This window comes from Nicotiana tomentosiformis, chromosome 3, assembly GCF_000390325.3.
Source record: "Nicotiana tomentosiformis chromosome 3, ASM39032v3, whole genome shotgun sequence".
NCBI classification, from domain to species: Eukaryota; Viridiplantae; Streptophyta; class Magnoliopsida; order Solanales; family Solanaceae; genus Nicotiana; species Nicotiana tomentosiformis.
Genome location: NC_090814.1, coordinates 77203873 through 77228100, shown reverse-complemented (window position 1 = coordinate 77228100; position 24228 = coordinate 77203873). Strand labels below are relative to the sequence as shown.

Here is a 24228-nt window from a genome sequence, read left to right as displayed (position 1 = left end):
GGATCAAAGTGAGATAATGATGAAACTTTTCACACAATTTCTCTTTTGATTTCCTTTTTCTCTCCCCCTAATTGTGGGAAATTTGTTTCATCAAATCGATAATATGCAAATCGAGCAGTAAATAAATCTCTCGTCAATGGTTCAAGATAGAGAATAATAGAGGGTGATTCAAACCCAATATATATTCCTAACCTTCTTTGGGGGCCCATCTTATTGCGTTGTGGTGGTGCTACTGGCACATATATAGCACATCCAAAAATTCGTAGATGGGCAATATTTGGTTCATGACAAAAACTAATTGTGACGGGGAATATTTATTATAATGTATCGGTCTGAGACGAATAAATGATGCTGCGTGCAAGATAGCATGGCCCCAAACATTAATGGGCAATTTTATTTTCATAAGTTGTGGTCTTGCTATCAATTGCAGTCATTTAATAAATGACTCTGCAAGGCCATTTTGAGTATGAACATAAGCTACATGATGTTCAACTTTTATCCCAACTGATAGATAGTAATTATCAAAAGCTTGAGATGAGAATTCTCCAGTATTATCAAGGCGAATAGCCTTTATATGATAATATGAGAATTGTGCCCTTAATCGAATTATTTGGGCTAATAACTTTGCAAACGCCAGGTTGCGAGATGATAGTAAACACACATAAGACCATCTTGAAGATGCATCTATTAAGACCATAAAATATCTAAACAACCCACTTAGTGGGTGAATAGGTCCATATATATCCCCATGTATACGTTCTAAAAAGGCATGGGATTCAATGCCAACCTTCAGTGGTGATGGTCTAGTGATCATTTTGCCTTGATAACAAGCATCACAAAAAAATTCATTATTTGTAAGAATCTTCAAGTTCTTTAATGGATGCCCACTCGAATTTTCAGTAATTCGCCTCATCATTATTGATCCAGGATGGCCCAAACGGCCATGCCAAAATACAAAAGTATTTGAATAAGTAAACTTTCGGTTTACAATAGAGTGTGCTTCAACTATACTAATCTTTGAATAGTATAAGCCAGAAGATAAAGTTGGTAATTTTTCTACAATGCATTTCTGGACAGAAATATTCTTTGTAATACAAAGATATTCCACGTTCATTTCATCTATTGTCTCAACATGATATCCATTTCGGCGGATATCTATAAAACTCAACAAGTTTCTTCGGGACTTGGAGGAGAACAATGCATTATCGATAATAAGTTTTGTTCCCTTAGGCAGAAATACAGTAGCTCTTCTGGAGCCTTCAATCAAATTTATATTACCAGAAATTGTAGAAACATTTGCTTTTTCCTTATGCAAATAAGAAAAGTATTTCTGATCTTTGAATATGACATGAGTTGTTCCACTATCAATTACACAAATATCTTCATGATTGCTCTTTGATCCAAACATAATTTGAGGATTATCCATATTCTTCAAAATGACATAAACAAAATAAATATGATAGTAAACATCATTTTCAAAGCATAACTTTTATTTATATACAACAATTACATAATCATACTATCTACTACAAACAACAAAAATTAAAATATTTACATTTCTACAGATTCACTATCGATCACATGACTTGTTTCTCCTTCTGGGAGTGCAAAATAATCAGCTACATCCTAATGCATGAAGTCTAAATTATCTTCAGAAATAAAATTTGTTTCAGCATTTTCCTCTGTCTTCTTCAGGGAGGCTTGATACATCTCTACCGGGTGCTTTGGCGTACGACATGTACGTGACCAGTGCTATTTTCTTCCACATCTATAACATGCATTTCCTAGCTTTGCTGTTTGCACCGCTTCATGCTTTTGTTCCTTCCTTTTCCACTGCTGGTGGTGAGGAGGGTTCTTTGGTGCATTGTTATTACCACGATTAGAGTTTCCTCCCCGACCACGGCCATGACCACGACTGGGGGCACGTCCTCGTATCATTTACTTCAGGGAATGGACAAGAACCAGTAGGTCGGCTTTCATGGTTTTTCATTAATAGCCCATTATGTTGCTCGGCTACAAGAAGATGTGAGATAAGTTCAGAATACTTTTTGAATCCCATCTCTTGATATTGCGGCTGCAGGAGCATATTCGAGGCATGAAAAGTGGTGAAAGTTTTCTCCAACATATTATGATCAGTAATATTATCACCACATAGTTTCAATTGGGAAATAATTCTGAACATAGAGGAATTATACTCACTGATAGATTTAAAATCTTATAGCCTTAGATGAGTCCAATCATAACGTACCTGTGGAAGAACGACCATCTTCAGGTGGTCATATCTATCTTTCAAATTATTCCACAATATGACTGGATCTTTAACAATAAGATATTTCATTTTCAAGCCCTCATCAAGGTGATGGCGCAGGAATATCATTGCTTTGGCACGGTCTTAATTTGATGCCTGATTTTTATCTTTGATGGTGTCTGCCAGACCCATCGCATCAAGATGAATTTCGGCATCAAGCACCCAAGACATGTAGCTTTTGCCAGATAAATCCAGGGCTACAAACTCAAGTTTAGAAAGATTTGACATTATTTAGAAAAAGAAAGTTCGTACCTCTGATACGTTCAAAGTATTTTCTCAAGATGGCAGAGTCTCGTACTGATAACGTGTTATAAAATAAAGACTGTAAAGTAAAGACAAGTATAAAGAGAAACTGATATATTATTCAAACTTCAAACCTATGTACATAATGAACTGAAAACTCCTCTATTTATAGAAGAAAGGAAGCAGCTGCGAGGCTTTTCTTTAGCTGCTTGTAAGCTGTCTGCATGAGCTGCTTGCAACCTGTCTGTTTAATAAGAAACTGCTGCAAATCATTTCATTGAGCTACTTGCAACCTGCCTGCATCAACTGCTTGTAGATAAACTTCATCAAAGTACTAAATGGATAATCTTCTTCAGGAAAATTATCTATAGCGGAGTAATAAATGGACATCCATAAATATAATTATTTTCATAACATGGCTCAATTTATTTGTAAAATAAGCGACAAGACAATAACTTATTAAAATTAGATACAAAATTATAATCTAATGCCTACTTGTGTTTAACGAGAAAATCATCATTTCACGCGAAATATTTCTCAAACAAGTTTTTTAATATTTCAAAGTCACATTATTTATAAAAATATTAAACTTTAATATTTGAAAAGCTAATGAATATGTAGGCGTCTGAATATATTTGGTTGAAGTTTGGAATTTTGTTTTCTCAAGTTAAGGTTAAAAATATAAGTATTCATTTTAAAACTGGTCAACTAATTATTTTCTAATAATATTTTAAATATTTCTCATTTTGACCAATTATTTGCAAATACTGAATATCTGACAATTAGCCTAAAAAGGTCCCAATAATACAACAACAACAACAATTCAGTAAAATCTCATTAATGGGGTCTGAGGAGGGTAATGTGTACGCAGACCTTACCCCTACCCCGAATGAGTAGAGAGGCTATTTTCGAAAGACCCTCGGCTCAAAAAACAAAAATACAAAAGGACAAAAAGGAAGACAATATTAGTATCACAACAACAATCATAGGATAAATAGGAACACCATGAAATCCAGAAGAAAGATGCAAAGCAAAGGGAGACAATATTAGTAAATATTAGTATCACCACAACAGTCATAAGAAAAATAGAAACACCATGAAATCTAGAAGAAAGATGGAAAGCAAAAGCGATAGCTAGTAAATAGGACATGCACTTAAAAGCGAAATAGTAAGTCACAACATTCCCACTAGCTATCTTAGACAAAAACCCTACATGGCTAGTCTCCTAATCTACAACCCTAATACTCGACCTCCACATCTTTCTATCAAGTGTCATGTTCTCGGAAATCTGGAGCCTCGCCATATCCTGCCTGATCACCTCTCCCCAATACTTCTTAGTCCGCCCTCTACCTCTTCTCGTGCTCTCCATAACCAGCTGCTCACACCTCCGTACCGGAGCATCTGGGCTTCTCCTCAGAACATGTCCGAACCATCTAAGCCTCACTTCCCGCATCTTGTCATCAATGGGAGCCACATGCACCTTCTCCCGAATATCATCATTCCTAATCTTATCTATCCTAGTGTGCCCGCACATCCACCGCAACATCCTCATTTCTGCTACTTTCATCTTCTGGATATGTGAATTCTTAACGGGTCAACACTCAGTCCCATACATCATGGCTGGTCTAACCACCGCTTTATAAAACTTACCTTTGAGTATCGGTGGCACTCTCTTGTCACACAGGACTCCAGCTAACCTCCACTTCATCTATCCTACCTCAATACAGTGTGTGGTATCCTCGTCGATCTCCTCTTCCCTCGATAACAGAATCAAGGTACTTGAAACTGCCTCTACTCAGGATGACCTGCGAATTAAGGCCTCACATCCAGGCCCACTTCCCCTGGCTCAGCGCTTAAACGTTCTACTCGGCTTGAAACGTTAGACTCAAGAGTGGTCCCAATAATCAGAACAGAAAAAGAGGTAGTTCACGTGAAGCGGTGACATGAAGCATAAGTTGTTGTGCCGATAAAGCAATCTGTGGCAGCTATTAATTCCTATGAATCCTTTAATTCTCAAAAATAACTACCATAACGCTGCTCCGTATCTTTCTCCCAGAACTTACAGAACAATAGTCCTGCTTCACTCTGTTTCCACGGCTTTTTCTCAAACTCTGCAACAACTGTGGAGAGTGCAATTATATTGACACGATTTTCCAGTCCATTACTGGGAGTTCCTCTCATCACCTTAGATCATACTTTTCAACTCAACACAAATTGTCATCCGTCAAATACTCTTTTGCGACAATTTCAACTGCTCGTTTCATTGTCACTGCCTCCTCTTCACCATCATCTCCTTCTACAACAGTTGCCGAATCCCAGGGTCTCGAGGTATCTAATTTGTTCGAATTTTCTATATATAATGTGTTGATTTTATGTATCTAATGGAAAATTGTAGCTTTACTATTGATTTGCTTGAATCGCAGATTAAATCTGTTCCTACAAAGTCTATTGAAGGTCAAAAGACCGGAACTAGTGGTCTACGCAAAAAGGTGTTTTTTTCTTTTTCTTTTCTGTTTATTCAAATAATTTAATGCATACGGTTCATTCTAATTACCTTTGCTTCTTTTTGTGTTTAGGTTAAAGTGTTTATGCAGGAAAATTACCTTGCAAATTGGATACAGGTATGGTTCTCTCTGAACTTGTAGTGATAATCAATTCCAGTGTACTCAACTCTGTGTAATTTGTTTTATGATGTTTCAATACAGGCATTGTTTAATTCTTTGCCACCAGAGGATTTTAAGAATGGACTGTTAGTCTTAGGAGGCGATGGTTGATATTTCAATAAAGAAGCTTCACAGGTAGTGGTCAAATTTTCGTACATAATCTGTGTTTCATGTGTATCCTGATTCCTGAAGAACTATTTATGGTTTTCTGATCCCTAATGCATCTTAAGCTACAATGCAGGTAATCATTAAAATTGCTGCGGGTAATGGTGTTGGTAAAATATTGGTTGGCAAGTGAGTGTCCTAAATTACACTTATAGCAATCTTCATGTTCATCATAGCATGAATGAATTCTTCAAATTTCACATCCTAGTGATCTTATCGCTTGAAATAATCTTAAATTTTCAAAAAGAGGAACTTTTTAACTACAGTGAGTTATTAAGCACTAATTTTGTTACTTTCTGTACTGTGAAACTTAGTCCTGCCAATTTAATCTGTATAAATCTGTTCTCTATGTTTTTGAGAAGATAGAAATCCTCTTACTCAATCTTTATGTGCGATATAACTTAGAATTGCCTTGTCTAATTATAGTCTCCATGAGCCATCTGTTGTTGCAATCAATCTTTATTTCTTCTAAGAGCCCATATCCTTCTAGTTTATATTCAAGTGTTTGGATATAGCTAGATTGTTTCATTTCTTTTTCTGGGTTCCCTCGTCTGGCATATTTCTCTGCTTATTTTTGTGCTCTTATCCAAAAAGTGAAAAGAAAATATTTGATATGTATAGATGACGAATCTCTGTTTGGCAGGGATGGTATAATGTCCACACCAGCTGTATCTGCTGTTATACGGAAGAGAGAGGTGATAATTCTGTTATAATTATTTTATTTGCTTTCTCTTTGCTATTTTTGAATGACACTTAAAGCTAATCCTCAGGCAAATGGTGGCTTTATAATGAGTGCAAGCCATAACCCTGGTGGTCCTGATTATGATTGGGGTATCAAGGTAAATTTCTAGTCGGCAAATCTTGTACTGGAAATTGTTCTTAGCTGTCCCATTTGCTGCTAAAATATACAGTAAAAAATTGTTATTTTTTTTAAAGTTTAAAAAACTGGTTCCACATAGAATTTCCTAGATATGACTGATTTCTGATATTCAACCTCTCTAAACTGGCTATTCCAAGAACTTAGCATTTCTGATTATCATTTTCTTTTGTCAGTTCAATTACAGCAGTGGCCAACCAGCACCTGAGTCTATCACAGACAAGATCTACGGAAACACCCTTTCTGTATGATCCCATCCGCTTGGGCTAAATAATACGCTATGCTATTTTTTGATTTAAATGACGTCTTGTAGCTGGAATACAACACAAGGTTCTTTAGTGCTGTATCTGCATAGACATGTGTAGTGTGGGTAACCGAAAGAAACTGTTATGGTTCATTGGTAAATGATTCGGCATCTGAATTCCTTGTTTCATAAGGGTTTTTGCAGATTTCTGAAATAAAAATTGCCGACATTCCTGATGTTGATCTTTCTCAACTTGGAGTCACAAAATATGGAAATTTAGTGTGGAGGTGGTTGACCCTGTCACTGATTATTTGGAGCTAATGGAGGTGAGTGGCTGAAATTTTGCATCTCTGAAATTTTTTAAATGCACTCCATGATACTATCTATAACTTAACTGATAATGTGCAGAATGTATTTGATTTTTCGCTCATTAGAAGTCTTATTTCGTGACCAGATTTCAGATGTGTTGCTTTGTGTCTTGCCAGTTATGAAGCATTGTTTTACTTTGTGCTTTTATGTACTTTTAATTTGCTACATTATATTACCCCTGGACATTCCTCGGAGTTTGTTCCTCCATAGTTTCATATATTGTTGATTTCTATAGCCTGTTCCTCAAACGGATGACTGCTGTGTTAGACACACTTCTCTTCAAATATCTAGACTTATCTAATTTCTTCTGACAAGATGATAATTAACTTCAATCACCTAGTATACCCTGAACCCTTTTGAAGCGATGTTGACTATGTAGTATTTGAATCTGGTTCTGCTTCTAGCATAACTATATCCATAGGTGAAATTTGGAAACCATAACTTACAGTAAAGGAAATAACTTACAGTAAAGGATAATTAGGAGTTTTTAGATTCAGCTGAGACATCATAAGTCCTGTGTACGTAATTATCATTAGTCATATGTAAGAGAAATGTAGAATATCGACTTGAATATTTATAAGGCAAAAGTATTTCATAAGCTCTTAGATCAGCAAAACATCATATTGTTCTGAAAGCAAAGTTCAGTCTTACCATTTTCAATTGACTGTCTTCTAAGATGGTAAGGGAAGTGTAAATGCATGCCATACTATTGCTGCAGTTCTGTCTAGCAGCAATGCAAATTATGAATAGATGTTTGCAGGATTCTACGTTATTCCTACTTAAAGTAGATCACTCGCTGCATTTTTAGTAGGATTGAACTAAGTCATAGCACTACTAAGAAAGGGTTACTTTTTTGTTTTTTGAGGGATCCATCCCTCACTCTGTGTCTACACCTTATAAAAGCCTTTCAATGAAAAATAAGATTAGGAGAATGGTGTCATGGTTTGAATTGGAGGCCATTAGAGGCTAATGGTCATCCCCCTTGATAGTAGGAGGTGATTTTAGTGTGATGAGATACTCAGAAGAAAGGAGCCACCAGAACTGATTGGTTAGATCGATAAGAGAGTTTTTTGATTTTATTGAGGAAATGCAGTGGATAGATCCACCTTTGCAAGGTGGGAAGTTCTTAAATTCATTTGGTTCCAAAGGAGAAAACTCAAGGGTGGCTTCACGAATTGACAGATTTCATTTTCCGGTCGAATGGAATGAGGAATTCAAATATGTCAAACGAGCTACACTGCCAAGATCGGTTTCTGATCACTAGCCCTTTCAATATAGCTGCAAGCAACCAAGAACATCTGAACATGTGGTTGGAGGTTGAAAGTTTTGTAGATATGACGAAAAGACTGGGAGATTCATATGAGGTGAGAGGAAGGGCTGATACTCTGTTATGATATAGCAACACAAGATGGTCCGGATCTAAATTTATTTTAGTCTTTACACCTAATTTTCCTGGTTTTTACATTATGATTACAAACTTAACCTGCTGAAACAGGATTGGAAGGCTTAGAACCTAAATACATCTGGTGATCCAGAAAGAAGGAAAAAACTGATTCTGGAATAGATACAAGACTTGGATAAGCAACAGGAAGAAAGGAACTTATCTGCAAAAGAATCCGCATATACACCAAAGCCAAGAGGTAACCAAGTTTAAAGAGATACCTTGAGGCAAAATGGTAGATGCTTCTGGCTAAACAAAGTGACAAGACCACATGCTTGATTCACAAAATGCAAATGTTCAAAAGAATTACAAGCATGTAAAATTGTCATCATCCAGATGATATGGGAGTGGAAATAATAAACTTTTTACTGCAAATGTTCACTAGAATTACCAGCATATAGAATTTTCATCATCCAGATGATATCAGACTATCAGAGTGGAAATAATCAACTCCTTAATTACCAAGAGGAAGTATTGGAGTTCTGCTCTTAAAAGCGTAAACCTCTATATCTTATTTGATAGTGGAAAGAGAGGTACTTTGACATTTTATCATAGGTGTTCGCCAGTGATCAACGGGGATCTTATGAAAGCGTTGAACGACTTTGATCACTTTTGAGTATTTTTATTTTATGAAAATTTTTGTGCTGCATATATCACATTAATACTTGCTAGGGCTGGAGCCAAAGAATTGAGGGACTTCAGCCACTCATAGAAAGATAAAAAAAAAAAAGTGATCAGCAAACTAATTGTTGTCGCGCAGAATGCTTATATTTAAGGAAGAAAGTTAATAGACTCAATGTTGATCACCAGTGAATATCTAGAACCTAAATATAGGAAAGAGACAAGGTATAATTGCATTGGTTTGCATCCTTGATCTAGAATAAACTTATGACCACGTTAATTGAGAGTTACTCCTCAACCTATTGAAGAATAGTGTTCTGGAGACAAATGGGTGAAAACCATTAAGTTTTCCATCTTCGCTATTAGATTCAATTCTGATTAATAGAAGATGGTCTTTTTCTCACTTTCATATTCTTGTTGGTAATGTAAGGATTAAGTAAGATGCTGAACATAGCTAGAGAATAGAATTGGACAGGAAGTTTCTCTATGGAGGTGGACAGGACCAACACTTTTGCTATAATGCAATTGTTATATGCTGATGAGACTGTAAACTTTTGTGATGTAGAGAGGAACAACTGAAATATCTCAGAGTAATTTTATTGGAGTTTGAGGCAATTTCAGGACTTAATAACAATAATAATCTGGCAAAAAACTGCCTCTATCTAGTTAATGATCTCTAGAATTTACCAACAGCTGGCGAAATATTCGATTATGAAGTCTGATTATTCCCCAATCCCCAGTACATATCTAGGACTACCTCTTGGGGCTAACATAAGGATGCAATTGTTTGGAAAGGAGCGTGGGAGCAGTTTGAGTGTATATCAGATTGGACACAACAATATTTATCTTTTGGTGAATTGGTGGAGGACTCGCACTTATCGATAGTGTGTTGGATGGTAGTCCAACCTACGTGAGGTCTCTATTTTTACTACCCATTGAAGTGGAAAAGAAACCGGACAAGCTTAAAAAGGATTTTTCCAGAAGGAAACAAGGATAGGAAGACTTTTCCTTGGTTAAGTAGAATGAATTGACTCATAAAACACATTTGGTGGCTTCGGGTAGAATTATGAGGTTGCTTAACAAAAATTTGCTATCGAAGTGGTTATGGAGATACAGTTGGGATCAGAAGAACTCTGGAAGCAGGTTATCCATGCAAGAGTATGAAGTAATGAGCCTGGTGCACAAGACCAGTGACATGGTGATATGGTATTGGTTCTATCGAAGAGTGTAAGAAACTTATTGAAGGAATTCCCTCCAAATATTAGCTTCTCAGTTCTGTTACCATTCTCAAAAAAAAAAAAAAAAGGCTTCTCACTAGGTAATGGAAGGAAGTTGAGACTTCGGCCTGATGATTTGATATACCACATACCTCTGAAAGATGAGATCCCGGATTTGCTACTGTTGCTTGGTACAGTTCTACTCATGGATGGGAACTGTCTTTTTGAAGAAACTGGGAAGATTAGGAAGTTAAGAGGATAGTTTAGACCTTGAAAAATTGGAAGGAAAACGAGTTTCACCAACTGTACCAGATTCTCTATGGTGAAAACACCAGAAGGACTGGAAGGTAGGGTATAACTTCTATCTTTATCTTACATCTCCTCGGTTAAATGACGTTTCAAATCATTTAGAGAACAAAAGCTCCTCCAAAAGTGGCTGGGTTTTGTTGGATTGAAAAGCATGAGGTGTTTGACGCAAGCGAAACTTGCAGAAAAGCGGCATTAAGATTTATGTATGTGTGTAATGAAGATATATACTGATGCATTGTGCAGTGGCAAGGTAGCTTTGCATTTTGTTTTTGATCCTAGATAGGCTGAATCGGGTGATGCAGGGAGGTTAAACTGGTCAGGAAGAATAGTTAACAAATGAAAGAGTATGTGAAGTACAGTTCCTGCATTTGTTCTAGGATAGTTTGGACACAAAAGAGTAGGAGATGCTTAGGTGATGCCAATACATGGTCTTAGATATAAATGCTTGTATATTTTGGCATTTTGGTGTATTTTACTGTATGTATATGATGTAGAAACACCTCTTGAATTCCTTATCTCTCTTAGAGTTCCAATAAGATGCTCTTTCAACTGAAACCTCTTTCCAGTGCTATTCTTACCTACTTAAATTTATAAAAGGAACCAAGTTTATCCTTGAAATATTCAAGTTTGTGTTATAAGTAAACCTTTACCTCTAGTTTGGCTTCCACTTTAAGAGTACTGTATTTTCTCAGCTCCTTTCTTGAGTTTCAATTTGTGTATGCAAATGAAGTCAAATTACTCTCTGAATTATGGGTGCATTCTTCTATGGTGGATGTTCCTCTTGAAATATATTTCGTCGGGTAGTTCAACCTTTTCGATTTCACTTAGTTACTTTATGACTTTATCTCTATGCCTGTTTTGTCCTTGTAAGGAAGGAGAAATCCTGTTTGACTGAACACAGGCTAATTGAGCTACGAAGAAATCACTGTTTAACTGACTATAGCAATTCAAATGCAATTTTTTAGGTAAATGAATAAACTTTAATAAGTTATGAATTTCTTGCATAATCTCGATGCTCAGTAAAATGAGCTTACACTAAAGGACAATATTTATTATTTTGCATCCTTTTTCCCTTTTTCTCTCCGCCGGATGTCTTTGCTCATGCTTATGCTTATTAATGTTTGATGCTGCTGACAGGTTTACATTTGATGCCATGCATGCAGTTACAGGGGCTTATGCAAAGCCCATTTTTGTTGACAAACTAGGAGCTAGCCTGGTATGTATGCCGTGGAGTTGTTTCTTCAGCTATTGGACTATCTTGCAATTTCTTGGTTGTAGCTTTATCATTTTTGTATGTGTTATGTAGGAGTCTATTGCAAATGGAGAGCCACCGGAAGATTTTGTGTCACGACCCAATTTTTCCTTCCGTTGGGTATCATGATGGCACCTAGTTTTAGGGACTAGGTAAGCCTAACATTTATTGAATAACAACAATAATTAAATAACATCTAACAATTTTTGAAATGGAAATCTCTATAAAATTTACAATTCCCAAAACCGGTAGTACAAGTAATAAGCTCTAGAGTTTGTTACAATTTTCTAAATACGACTGTTTGAAATAAAGTAAACAATGTGAATACAAATCAGAAGGTGACTCCGAAGCCTGCGAACGCAGCAACATGTTTACCTTGAGTCTTCACAACAACAATCCGCACAGCTAGCTAATGATCAACTGACTCCACATTTACCTGGCTCTGCACAAAAATGTGCAGAAGTATAGTATGAGTATACTACAATCGGTACCCAGTAAGTATCAAGACTAACCTCAGCGGAGTAGTGACGAGGTACAGTCAAGACACTCACTAGTCAAATAACCTGTGCCATACTAAAATAATCGAAAACAAATAGCAGTGATAGCAACAATAATCTACTAGTGCTATAGACAGTAAGGCATCAAGAACACCATAATTATTACTCCGACGAATAAGAAAACACAACACAAGTACAACCAATTAAATAAGTCTTTCAAATATAAATCTTTCACATATAATTCTTTCGAATAAATACCCTCTAAATATATTTCTTCAAATAAGTATCCTTCGAATATAAAACTCTTTCAAATGAATACCTCATGTCATAATCATAAAATACGGTTCTCAGCCCCCTTTCATATTCTCACGGCACCTCGTGCCCATATCTCTATCACAACCGCACAGACGACTCTCGTGCCAAATGTGTCAATACATAAAAATCTGCACGATTTAATTCATTTTCAATAAAGTAAGGTTGCAATTTTTAACCCAAGTAAGAATTCAACAAGGAAATGAGTTTAGTTTAGAAATAGTTTGAGAGAAGAAAAATGACATTTTCAATTTAAATAAAACATAAAAAAAATCTACTAATTTGGATGCAAAACTTATTAATTTAAAACATAATAGTAACTTATTTTATTTAAAACAACTCAGTCATCGAAAATTGTTAAAAAAATCAGGAATATAAATCTTCAGAGTCTCGTACTAAAATGCCCAAGCCAACACAATACAACAAGGAATACAAACACCTAGTAAAACTCAAATAATACATCACGGCAGATCACAAGAATTTACCTAACACGGAAATACAAAATAACCAAAGGCAAGTGCAACCATAGAGAAATGTAACAAAAGGGCACTCCCGAGATACTATCACGTAGTCCCAAAAGTAAATGCTCAACAGGGGATCTCCCGAGATACCGTCTCGTAGTCCCAAAGTAAATATGCAAGACAGGGGATCTCCCGAGGTACCGCCTCATAGTCCCAAAGTAAATATGCAACAACAACAATGCCCCCCAGGCTATCACAAGTCATCAGAATTCAATTCTCGACATAGCCCACCTTGTCTCGCCACGTGTGCAATAATAAAGTAAATGCCCGTCTTTGTCTCGCCACACGTGCATAATAATATTCCCACCTTGTCTCGCCACATACGCAAATCCCCCCTCCCTTCTCGCCACACGTGCAACCCACACATATATATATAGCCCACCTTGTCACGCCGCATGTGCATAAATCAATAGTAACAATAGCACGGCAGAAACCTCGTGCAAACACCCGAACAAAACTTCCCAACAATATAACGTGCCAATATCACATCTCATAACTTGCTATCACATCTCATAACTTGCACCTCAAGTGCTCAAATATTACAACACATCACAGATTTGCACATCAAGTGCTCAAATATTACAATTTATCACAGATTGCACATCAAGTGCTCAAATATTACAATCTATCACATATTGCACATCAAGTGCTCAAATATTACAACTCGCTACAAAATTCTACAATATATTATTTTCCACAATAAGGAGCCCATGGCTCGACCATAATATGTAAAAAATCTTAACAAATATATCCGGAAGTGAACAACTCAACAAAATAATATTTCACATAAAATCAAGGTGGCAGTCACACTAAATCATCATATAAAAACAAATCCAACAAAACAAGGATTTAATAAGTGCCAATAATTTTCAATTTAATACATAAGGGCGTCTAAGGATTTTAACCTACGTAATTTGCACATATAAACCAAGTACGTACTCGTCACCTCGCGTACATGGTTTTCAATTACACAAATTGCACATAAGACTCAATGCCAAAGTAGAATTTCCCCCACTCAAGGTTAGGCAAGATACTTACCTTTTGGAAGTTATGCCGATATTCCAAAATCGCCTTCTTACTTGAATTGAACCTCCAGACCGCTCAAATCTATCCAAATTAATTATATAACTTCATTAAAATTCATCGGAAACAATTCCGGATAATAAAACGTCAACTTAAAAATTTATTCTAAAAAGTCAACAAAAGTCAACGCGGGGCCCGCCTCTCTGAACCCGACAAAATTTTCACGAAATCCGAACACCCATTCCGATACGAGTTCAACCATACCAATTTTATCGAATTCCAATAACGAATCGACCTCCAAATCTTAAATTTTCATTTTTGGAAGATTTTGCAAAAATCTTGATTTTAAACGATGAATATAACCATAGATTCATGAAATATAATCACTTTAGGATATAGAACACTTACCCAAGTCAAAGTCGTGAAGAACCCATCCAAAATCGCCCCAAAACCGAGCTCCAAAATCCCAATCGAAAATGACAAAATGACCAAATTTTGGTCCTTAATGTTTCTGTCCATTTCCACTTCTGCGGATAAATTGATCGTATTTCGGGCTCGCTTCTGCGAGAAAAATTCTGCTTCTGCGAAGGTGCACTGTCCAGCCAAAGGTCGCACCTGCGGACAAAGTGCCGCTTCTGCGGTCCCGCATGTGCGGAACATGCATCGCACCTGCGACCTCTGCCCAGGCTTCCCAATGTCGCTTCTGTGATGAGGCTTCCGCAGAAGCGAAAACACCAGCAGTAGATTTCCCGCAATTCCTTCAAGTCCAAAATCAATCCGTTAACCATCCGGAATTCACCCGAGGCCCTCGGAACTTTAACCAAATCTACCAATATGTCCCAAAATACAATACGAACTTAGTCGAGGTTTCAAACCACGTCAAACAATGCCGAAATTACGAATTGCGCATCGAATCGAATTGAGTCTTCAAATCTTCCAACTTTTATATTTTGCGCCGAAATGTATCAAATCAATCCGGAATGACTTCAAATTTTGCACACAAGTCATAAATGACGTAATTGAGCTATTCCAATTTCCGGAATCGAAATCCGACCTCGTTATAAAAAATAATACCTTCGGTCGAACTTTTCAAAATCTTCTATTTTTCAACTTTCGTCAAAATGCGTCGAATTTCCCTACGGACTTCCAAATCCAAATCCGAACATACGTTTAAGTCCGAAATCACCATACGAAACCATTGGCATCATCAAAATTCTATTTCGGGGTCGTTTGCTTAAAAGTCAACTCTCCGGTTAATTCTTTCCATTTTAGCTTCTAAATAAGAATTGTTCTTTCAATTTAATTCCGAATCTTCCGAAAATCAAACTCGACCACACTCGCGGGTCATAATACATATTACGAAGATGCTCGAGACCTTAAGTCACTGAATGGGGCGTTAATTCTTAAAACGATAAGTCGGGTCGTTACATTTTGGGCATGGTCATCCAGACCCTAACCTTACGTAAGAAAAGAACGTTTTATTGAAGTAGATCTGCTTTAACTTCTTGAAAAGAACTAATATATTTTAGTTATTTTGGTCCAGATATGCCAAGGATTTGGTGAATATCCTGTATGGCGAGAATGGACCCGACTTTGGTGCTGCAAGTGATGGTATGCTTAAAAACCTTCTTGTTCAACACTTCACCAAAAGTTGTCTTTCAATTAACTGGAGAACATATATGATATGCTTGGATGAAGTTCAAAATCTATGAGAGCCTTATATGAAAGAAAAATAATTAGAAGAGAATCAATATTAGAAGCCATCAGAAAACATTTAGTTAGATATTCCTTTCTCCTTCCCACCACTCCACCCCAAAGTCTCTGAAATGGAAAGAGATCAGAAAGAAAGGAGCAGGACAATTAGTCTCTGCAAAGATTAAGTGGTCACTTTCTTCAATTGCATGGTTATACTATTGTTGAAAGCTTAATCACAGCAATTTGCTTCTTCCTTTCACTAGTTTGCACACATCGCTTTGCACATGATTCTAATGGAGAATGAAAATAAAAATGTCCTGACCATAATCAATTAAATGCTGTAATTTCTATCTTTATTACACATGAGAAGAAACCGTATAATGTCTCTGGATATTTCCTTGTATAATTATTTAGAAATGATTCTGAAGAGTTTTTAGAAGACCAACTATTCTACTGTGCCGTTTTTCTAATTTATCCCGTTAAGGCCATTTCTTTAGTATTTCAACTGTATCATAATTTGTACTTCTTGGTTATACAGTCTTAATCTCTCTTGGCTAGTTGGCTTTCTTCCCACATAATTTATGTTAAGATGGTTGTTTATGTGCTACATGTATCATTTTTCTTAAAATAATGAAAGTGGTGCCAGAGTCTTGTACTCATGCCTTGTACTCATGCCTCCTATCAACGTATATATCGTGTAACTCTGACCGCCAAGCTTAGGCAGATAGAAAGAGATCACCAAGCGGTAAATGAAGTAAGGGAACATCAAGGGAGTTTAGGGTTCATATCCCAACATAGACAAAAAAGAATGACTAGAAACATGTTTGGAAACTAATGTGTAATTACTAGGGATTACACAATATAGTAATCATAATGATTTGTTTGTTTGCTATAATGTAATTATAACGTAACTTTTAGTGTCATGTTTGGTTGATAAGTGCAATTACATAGCTTTATTTTTTTATATTTAAATAAAATAATTACAAAAAATTAAATAAACTTTTTTTAGATGGACATGTAAATAAGTTGTAATATATGACAAAGATACGTGTATATAAGAATATAGAAAATGAATAAAGAAAGAATTTGAAAAGTCATCTGGTAATTACACCATGTAATCACCACCAATTCTTTACCGCTTTTGAGAATTGAAGAGTGTAACTGCTCTCCCTCGATTGCATTCCAATGCCAAGATGGTCAAATAATTACTTGGCCAAACAAACATGTTAAACCGTGCAATTACACTCAAATCCATTACAAGGTAGCCTTCCAAATAGATATTAAGTGATTTCTTTTTGTCTGCCTAAGCTTTATTGGATAGACTTATTCGATAAATGTGCTAGTGGGAGGTAACTAATCACCATCGGAGTAGTCTAGGTGCACGACAGTTGGCCCAAACGCCATCTATCTTTTTTAAAAAGAATTTGATCTAGCTTCATTGACCACTAGGCTATACCGTTAAGTGCGTGCAAAATGAAGCCTCTTGAGGTTTGATTTTTGTTTATTTATTAGAATGACCAAGAATATTTTAGATGTTAAACAGAAAGGTCAAAACTTATTTGCTTGTCATAAGCTAAATAATGATGTTCTGTTTGTAAATATTTTAACTCCATAAGAGATTTAAAGCAATTTCCTTTATAAGGAATAATTAGAACAAACCCTGTCATCAAAACATCTCCTATTTCTCTCTATCCAAATTGTCTATGCAATGCACTACGACAGATCTTTTTAATGTCTTTTCTCATTTTTAAGATTCTTTTCTTTATTTTTCTTTATTGTAAGACTGCTTTAAGGCCGAATACAGATATTTTCAAAGCTTTTAAAAGAAAGAGATATTTCCAAAGTATGTCAAAACGCATACATAATGAAATCGCTGAAAATTTTGTCATCATATTACGTAAATAGTATCAAGTCGAGTATTCAATTTGGAATATACGAAATTAAGTTAAAACTTTCAGGCGTTTATATAGGGACCTCCTCTTCTTTTTATGCTTTCAATTCAAAAGGAGTTGGTGCATTGTTTTTTAGTTTTTCGTTAAAATTCCTTAGAAGTTTCCAAAATTTACAAGAGATAAAAATTCATTTCTAAATTTTTTCATGCTTTTAACCTATTAGAAAACCCTTTTTCCTTTACCATGCTCTTTATGGGTTTTACTATTAGCTGAAATAAATTGTAGCTAATTAAAAATTAGTTACTCTTCATATAAATCACTAAGATTAAAAATTGTTTCATTGGTGGAATAAAAGAGGGTTCACTTTTTTATATGTTACCGTTCTCAAAAATAGGGTTGACTTTTTTATTTTAATCTAATATTGGCTTTTATTGATGTTAAACACTTTAAACACAATTGAATATGGAGGAATTCCTACTTTCTATGTTTGTGAAATTTGTAAGAATCTCACATTTGTTAAGTGTATGGGTTGTAGTTTCCTTATGGTTTTGGATAATCTTCATCTTTTGAATTAGCTTTTGGGTTGAGTTAGGCCTAATGCCAATTTTCTTAACGTGGTATTAGAGTCAGATGGCTGTATTCTCCTCTACTTGAGCTAGCTTTTCAAGTTAAGTTAGACTCAAGGTCTATTTTCTTAACAAAAATTAATTTAAAAATAATTTGTAGGTTACCTTTTTTATTATGGGAGGGATTAGGATATAGTCCGAGACACCTTTGAGTTTGCTGGAAAACAAAATTACACCCATAATACATTGATTTGGGTGTCATCGAATTCAAAGCCTATGAATCACATGGGTATTACCTAAGCTTTAGTAGAAGGCGAAGCAATAGTTATCTCCATTCTCATTGCATGGTTGCGTTACACCGATTCTACCTAAGCATCAACTTTGAAGCATGCACACGGATTTAGTTGAAGATGGATAGGCTAATGTTAAATTTTTCTTTCGGTGATTGGTGGTGGAGTTTTGGCCGTAATCTTATGGTGTGCATCCTTCATTGAAATGGTTAGTAAATAATGCCAGAAAAGGTCTTTACTTAGTAAGCAATCAAATGCATTGTCTTCACCAGCAATTCCCATAGCACTTCATAACAAATGTCCTCTTGCTATTTCAGTTTGCTATGTTGTTATGCATTCTGTTTTTTGCTTGAAATTTTATCTTTTGTTGTTTGAATATCGAGCCTTTCTAGTGGGGCTTGTTACTCTCTATGCAGTTAATTGTGTAAAAGTTCACTGATAAATGCAAAGCAGAAAGATATATTCATATTTCATACACAGGAAACCTAAAGACAAATTCTAATTAGTCTAAGGTTTTTGTGTTGGGTTGGGGGGTGTTTCACTTGGAATAATTTCTTAAGTTAGTACAAATGAAAATTTGATAAGTAGTATTGAAGGGTCCATTTGTTCTTGTTGAAGCTCAATTATAATGAGAAAAAGGAAAGAGTTTGTAGTTCGAACCCAATCAGTGTGAAGGTAAAGCAAAGCAAGGTGGATCCAATTGTGGCATAATTTTAATTAATTGTTGTACACATGGGAGGCTCTAGGGGGAGGTTAGTAAAGCCTTGTGCTTTGGGCCCGAAGAATTTTTAATAGTAGATTTTATAATTTTATTTTTCCTTCGTAGATACTGAAGTTTGTAAAAAAAGAAGGAAAAAGGTATAGAGTCTGTATAAAGAAAGTTTAAAGGCTGTATAAATATTTTAGAACTTTAAATTAAACTACTAAAATCTTTATATAAGTAAAAAACATATTCTTACAACAAGGTCCAAGGTAATGTATTGCAAACACATGGCTAACATCTTATTAATTTGAATGGATCATTATTAATCTAAATAATAATATACTTTTAGATGTTTGTTGTGACCTTAAAGGCTTTATCTCTTGTACGAAAAAAGAAAGGCGACACTAACTTCTTGCATATATTTGTGTGTATGTGTTTTAAGACACTTATTAAGAGTTGGTTTTAGGCCACTAATTTAATTAAGCGCCCTTTGGCGGTACATGTTGACAAGAAATAAGGTGGAAGATTTTTGAGGGATAGAAAGAAACATAATGATGAATAATATACATCAACGACTTGAGCTTCATGTCAGCTTATTTATATTTTTATGTCTACCTAATTATCTATTTCCCAGATATAAGTGAAGTTCCGCGTTAACTTCTTCCTATTATTCATATCCTATATAATAAGAAAGTTCCTATCATATCTATGCCAAGTTAGTCTGATTATATACTGCAATCTTCTGCTATGTGGAACCAAAGTCTGATTTTCAATTGTACACTTACGCAGGGGATGGTGATAGAAACATGATTCTTGGAAGACGCTTTTTTGTTACTCCATCTGATTCTGTTGCAATTATTGCTGCCAATGCCCAAGATGCTATTCCATATTTTCAGTCCGGGCCTAAGGTAGAAGCACTTAAGCTTATCATGCACCTTTGGCTTTGATCCTCACACACCACAAAGTTGATACATATACCTTGTAGGGTTTAGCTCGATCGATGCCCACTAGTGGTTCTTTGGATCGTGTTGCTCACAAGCTAAACCTCCCCTTTTATGAGGTTAGAACTTGTTTACTGCTCTTTTATTTGTGATGATGTTGCACTCTTTAACTATTCTTTTCCAACTATGCCCCTTAGGTGCCAACTGGTTGGAAATTCTTTGGTAATCTAATGGATGCTGGAAAATTGTCAATTTGTGGCGAGGAAAGTTTTGGGACTGGTTCTGACCGCATCCGTGAAAAAGATGGTATATGGTATGTTTCTATGTTCATCCATGATGAAAACTCCTTTCTTAAGTTGTTTGTGACCACCAAATATGGTTAAACATTAGTTTCAATGTGTTTTTTTCCTTTACCTCATCTGGATATTGTGGAATAAAGGCAAATAAGAATGAGAACATTTATCTCCTACATTGTTAGTAATACAATGATGGTATTGTTGACTGTACCCATTTACTCAACTCTCATCCGGTGGAACTGCTGTTGGTTTACCCTTCCATTTCATCTTAAATGACGCCATTGGATATTGCTATGTGTCCTTGCTTAGACCCTATGGCGATATGAGAGCTTATTCATCCTTAAGAGATTCTTCTCTTAACCCGTATCACCAAAATGAGTTGTTGCTCTTCTATGCTACATTTTAAACTTTCCCCAAGCCTTAGTATAACAACAATCGACTCTTTTTGTTCTTACTTTTTAAACATGTAACTATAGGGCTGTTTTAGCTTGGCTTTCAATACTTACATATCGAAACAAGGACAAAAGATAAGGGGAGAAATTGGTTTCCGTTTCTGATGTTGTGACGGAGCACTGGGCCACTTATGGAAGGAATTTCTTTTCGAGATATGACTATGAGGTAGGCACATTATGTTATGTGATGACTTTTTGTATTTGATAAACATCTTTTTACATCTATGTTAATTGTCTTTCGGAGTGTGTCATGGATTACCTAATTGTTCAGATGATGTTTAATTGCAACAATTTGTCATAATTCTCTAACCAGGAATGTGAATCAGAAGGAGCAAATAAAATGATAGAGTATCTTCGGGATTTGATTTCTAAAAGCAAGGCCGGTGATAAGTATGGTAAGTTATCATTTTTAAGTTAAATTTTCCAAAGTTCTTTAAGTACTGAAGGTTCTCTTGTAGGAAGTTATGTCCTGGATTTTGCTGATGACTTCACCTATACTAATCCTGTAAGTTCTGGGATTTCTTAGAAATGAGAATGTTTAACTATCAACTGTTGAATTTTTTGATTAGTTGTGTGCATTTCTCAGGTTGATGGAAGTGTCGCATCCAAACAGGGAGTTCGCTTTGTTTTCAGTGACGGGTCCCGGATCATCTTTCGACTATCGGTCTGCATTGGTTCCTTATGTTAAATCCCTGAGAATAGAGTAGTGTAACCATCTGTCTCAAATTGAGTGTCATTTTGATTTCAGCCCCATTTCAAAATTAAATCTGCTTTCCCCCCAGGGAACTCATTACCTATTATTATATACATAATGGGGAAGTTCTTTGTGTCTCATCTTTACATTTCTGAAGTCTAAATAACTGAAACTAAATTGTAGCTCCACAGTCCATTTCCAAACCACTATTTGTGAAAAAATCTATATAGTCTCCACGTCCATTGTTTTTGAAAATTGCTACTGGAAATTGTTGCTCCCTGATTGTTACTAGTTGATGCTACTCTTTCTCCCCTTTTACTGGAAATTGGAAATTGTTGCCCTCTGATTGTTACTATTTGATGCTACGTTTTCTCCTCTTTTTCCTTATCATCTTTTGTCTCCCTCTTCTTTCCTTTTCCCCCTCTTTCTTCTTCTTCTTCTTTTTCCCTTTTCTTCCTTTTCACCTTTTTTTGAGCCGAGGGTCTATCGGAAACAACCTCTTTACCTCTCCAGGTAGGGGTAAGGTCTGCGTACACACTACCCTCCCCATACCCCACTTGTGGGATTATACTGGGTGTTGTTGTTCTATCAAGTTTTCATCTTGAAAAGCATGTTAGGGGCCAAATGAGAAATTGAAATTGATATAGAGGGATTATCATCTTTATTGTGTTGTGTGGGCTGTTGTCACCGGTCCCTTCTATTTTATCCAGAAACTACTCTGTGTAGTTTATTAATGGAAATCTCAATTTTACAGGGTACTGGTTCTGCTGGTGCAACAGTTAGAATATATATTGAACAATTTGAGCTGGATGTATCCAAACACGACATGGACGCTCAAATTGCGTTGAAACCACTGATAGGTTAGATTGTTCATCTACGAGCTTACCTATGTAATATTCCCATTCCTCGAAAATTTAACTAGTTATCTTTTGCAGATCTAGCTCTTTCTGTATCAAAACTAAAGGACTTCACAGGAAGAGAAAAGCCAACTGTCATCACATAAAGGCATAGATATCTACTATTGCTTAGTTGGGAGCCTTCTTGTGACAGTTGTAGCAGGTTGGATGCTTCCTTTGTTCCTGAATTTTACATGATATATGGTTCGTCCTTGTTTGGCTGCATGTAGACAGTCTTCTGGGACCAGAAATTAGAATCATGTAAATTATCCCATGAAAACTAAAACATATGACTGGAGTATCTAATCAATAGAAAGCTGCTACACTATATTTTAATTTCCTTCTAGAAGTTTTTATTTTATTTTATTTTAGTTTTATAAATTTGTTACAGTCAACCCTTTTGACTTATGGCATCCTCTTTGCGACATTAGAAATCGAGATTTCCAACTAACATATGCCTTCTTTTTCTGAGCTATATTCCAAATTATCTGTGTGTTCCATTAAATTGATTCCTACTATGTCAGTAATTATGATGCATGGTTCATAGTTCTGAATGACCTTCCGTGGTAGCTTTGGCTATCTACTTAGTCTATCTTGGCCAAAATAATTGGGCTGTCTCAGCTACTCTAGACAGCTTATTCCAGTCTATGTGACCATCCCCGTGCTCTTACTGGCTATTTGTGCTGGCGTATTTGTGGGCTCACTCAAGTTCCTGTGAATTAATTAGTCGATTTCAGGTGGTTTTAATGAGATTCTTGGGCATCTCTCTTTCTGATCCTCATCTTCATAGTTTATATACTAAAATCTCTTTCCTGGTGTTGTGCATTATTGAAGACTATGCCTTGAAAGGTTATCATCCTATATCTAGATGAGCACTTTCCATAAACAATTAGCTTTTTTCTTTTAAAAGAAACTGTAAGGATAAAAGGACTTATTATATTAAGTACTTTTTTCTTCTACGATGAATTATCCATATGTCATACTACGGAGCAAGTTCATTGATGAGGTAGCTCAAAATTGTAGGGTGGATAAGTTATCGAGCTTGTCTTCCAAACAACTCAATAATCTCTTCTTCGAGTAGCCAGCTTCTATAAAAAGACCAAAAGTGAAAAAGCTATGAAGGGCGGATTAAAATTAGTAAGCAAAAGTCAAGAGATTTTCTTGCTAGAAATCTTGGCTCTATATATATTCCATAACTAGTTCAGCTCCAACTTGTCCAGAAAAAGAGGCTATATGGAAATGGGGGTGTCTTTGTTCATATTGTGCATTGATGGGTGAATCCTGTGACTGGATTTACCTCCAGTAGATCACTGTAACATTGTCAGAGAAGCTTGAAAACATATCCAAAAAGAAAAAAGGTTATAGAAAAGGCTCTTTAGGTTGTCATGTGGTAACACGGAGAATTCAATACTGGAATATTTACAGGTTGTGTGTGTGTTGGGCAAGTGGGCTACTATGGATCAACTTGCAAGTCAGCTAATTCCTTTTCATGAGTTTAGCGTAGAGAAATCTTCAGCTTAATTTGGTTGAACCAAACCCATTCCAAGTTCAACCAAAGTGGGTTATTCTCAAGTTGGATTACCCTCCACCTTAAAATGATAGGTGCTGAGCTCAGTGGGTGATTTGTACTTTGTTTTTATGAAACATCACAGGAGTAATATTTTTTCCGTCGAAAGTTTAGAAATATCATCTCTTGGGCCCTCACTATATATAAGAGTAACCTAGTCCGTATCTGAATATT

At 35.9% G+C, this 24228-nt stretch overlaps 1 pseudogene; it reads left to right on the top strand.

The window, feature by feature from the left end:
* Positions 1-1775: 1775 nt before the first annotated feature.
* LOC104113787 (phosphoglucomutase, chloroplastic-like) lies at positions 1776-22974 on the top strand (annotated as a pseudogene).
* Positions 22975-24228: the final 1254 nt, after the last annotated feature.